This window comes from Meleagris gallopavo, chromosome 19, assembly GCF_000146605.3.
Source record: "Meleagris gallopavo isolate NT-WF06-2002-E0010 breed Aviagen turkey brand Nicholas breeding stock chromosome 19, Turkey_5.1, whole genome shotgun sequence".
Taxonomy (NCBI): domain Eukaryota; kingdom Metazoa; phylum Chordata; class Aves; order Galliformes; family Phasianidae; genus Meleagris; species Meleagris gallopavo.
This window is the reverse complement of record NC_015029.2, coordinates 9,561,595-9,564,373: the sequence shown is the minus strand read 5'-3', so window position 1 is coordinate 9,564,373 and position 2,779 is coordinate 9,561,595. Positions and strand designations below refer to the sequence as shown.

Genomic DNA, 2,779 nt, shown 5'->3' with positions numbered 1-2,779 from the left:
CTCCTTAGACATAAAAAATAGTTCAAGCAGCCCAACCAGCCGAGCAGGCCTTTTCTCCCCCTGCGGACACCTCCTGCAGTCGAGAAGTTCATTAAGTTTTATGATCTTCCCAAGTCGGTCCTGCTTATAAGCCTCACAAAGGCCACAAATCTGGCAAACCATCATGTATGCCATTAGGCTTTACTAGTAAATGAATGCTATTTAGGGTTTGCGGTGACAGTAAATTAGGGTTTGGTTGGCAGCTATCATTGTTTTTGTTGGACTTATGCAAATAAATAAATAAACGTATCTATGACTGCATATCTGCATCCAGACATTTTTATAAATGTATGCTCCTACCCGTAGACAACATTTTTGAAGACAAAAAAAAATCATCTATCAACACGGTCGCAGACGTACTCCTATGTCATCCCACTGGTAAATAATTGCAACTCCCTAACTGTTTTAAGATTGTAAAAATTAATACATTTTCATTTCTGTCTCCATGAGAATAACCAGTACCTCAGGTACAGCAATGTGCTAACGGAGGATTAATCAAACCACAGATCCGAAGGATGCTTAGTGCACAAATAGGAGCGATTGAAAAACACAAAGGTGCAGCTCAGTTCTGGATTGCTGCTGGTGGGCGCTGAGACAGACGGACACTCAGGAATGCAACAGATGTGCTGTGCAGGGCTGAGTGCGGCACGAGGGCTTCTGAGCGGCTCCTCGCAGGCACAGCACAGCAATGGGAGCCTGCAGGGCCCCGGCCGCCTGTCTTCACGTGTACCGGAGGGGCTTCACGAGAACTTTGGGCAACATTTTTCCTTGAACTAATTAAAGAAATGAGTGGCACTTAGTTTCTTTATGAAAACCATGCTACCTTGTGGTTGCCTCTAAGAATGCACGTTTCTATTAATACCTGCAAAGCCTTTAAGTGCATCATGCAGCACTTTCTTAAATGTTAAAATGTTAAAAAAGAAATGTCAGGCTAAATTCGGCGAGCACAGTGATTTGCTTTGTACGTGGCAATACCTCACAGGAAAAAAACAACCGCCTAACCCTAAGAGCACAGCAAAAAGGCTTCAGATGTGATGCATCCATTAACTCATGCTGGGACGTGACGGCACTGCTCGACCTAAGCTGGGGATTCCTCCACTTATTGTCTCACTGCCGCCCTCACAAAGTACTCGCTGACTGTACTGAACATTACTAAAACATAAAAAAAGGACATAATTCAACATAAAAATGATTTAAATATTGCATTCCTTATTTCAGAGCAGACACGACTGCGAGTGAACGCTGTGCACCGGCTGCAGGCTCCCTTCTCACCCCTCAGAATGGAGCAACAAAGCCATCACACGGATCCTACTGCCAGCACCAAGGTAAACTTCGGTTCTGATGAAAAAGCATTGAATCCCAGAGCACAATTCAATTCGGTTCCCTGGACCATGACACAATGCAGACAATGAGGGGAGGGGGAGCCCCTGCTTTAATTGCCTCTCAGACTGCTTGTCCTCACAGTTCAAAACTGTTCGAGCTGTTCCCTATGAAAACAGTTTACAGGAGATATGCCAGGATTTGTGCTCCCGTTCTCGGTGCTGCAGCATGCTGACCAGAGCCACGCTGACACCAGAGCTCCCGCAGCCCAGGATGCAGTCCCCAGGATCCAGCTCCTGTCTGCCACAACCCGCACCCCAGGCAGGTGCTGCTGGGGCTGCCAGGCACCCTCCTTTCCCCAGGGGGTCCCCCCCTTTCCCTGTGGGTCCTCAGCTGTTCTACCAGAGGCAACTTGCAAACTTGACTGGGCTGCTTGGAGCACAAAGGCTGAATCTCAACTCACACATTGTCACTGAAACACTCAAACATTTCAAATCTCAAAATCTTTTCAGGTTCCCTCTTACTTCTGCATGAATAGCAGCCCCAGCAAACACTCGCTGCCAGCAGCAACCCCCAGACAGCCTGGGGTGTTCTGGAGCCACCCCTGCCAGGGGCTGGCTGTGCTCCCCAAGGCCCCCCACACGCACAGGGCTGCAGGTCCCCAGGACCCGCGCCCGCTCCGGCTCAGCACAAGCAGGTGCCTCTGCCAGCTCTGCTGCACGGGCACGAAGTTCGGGGAAGGAAAACAAACAGGAGCTGTGGATGGAGGGGCACCGCGCAGGCATGGGGGAGGCAGAGGGGATCGCTCTCCTCATCCGAGGTAATGTCACGCAGTATAAGGTGGAATCAATCTTAATATCTGCAGCGCAGCCAATATCCAGCCCTCAGCCAGCAGCAGAGCTGAAGTGGGACCCGGTGGCACAGGAGCCCGTGCACAGCGCACACCAAACGCACCCAGAGCCACATCTCTGAGCTCTGCTGCGTGCACACGGCGGCTGCTTCCCTCTGAAACCCCTTTTTTTTCAGTTTGCAACTAAGAGGGCTGCACTGGAGCACCAAACACAGAGAAAAAGCAAACCAGTGCAAGTGTTCATTTTTAAGGCCAGATGAGGGGGAAAAAAAAGTTTCTTATTCTCATAATGCAAGCCACAATATTTTTCAAAATTGTCTTCTTTAAAAAAGAAATTTCTCCGTGCATTCAGCGATGTAAGAAATTTGCAAAAATCCCTTAAAATGCCTTCGAGAAAAACGCGGCATTCATTTCCGTCTCATTAATGTAGCAGAGAAAAAAAAAATTGTTGTGCACCGAATACAATTTCGGTATTTGAAACAGCACCGCGAGCTGCCAACGCCGAGCCGCTCTGCACGCGCGGCCGCATCCGTCACTTCGGCGCTGCCCGTCCCTCCCGAGCGCTTCCCG

The 2,779-nt window shown here is 49.3% G+C and overlaps 1 long non-coding RNA gene across 1 annotated transcript; it reads left to right on the top strand.

Annotated features, from left to right (window-relative positions):
• The first annotated feature begins 951 nt into the window (after window positions 1-951).
• Window positions 952-2,434, top strand: LOC116217300. The gene is made up of 3 exons (XR_004161685.1): window positions 952-1,165; window positions 1,258-1,364; window positions 2,225-2,434. It is a non-coding gene; the product is annotated as an uncharacterized LOC116217300 (long non-coding RNA).
• Window positions 2,435-2,779: the final 345 nt, after the last annotated feature.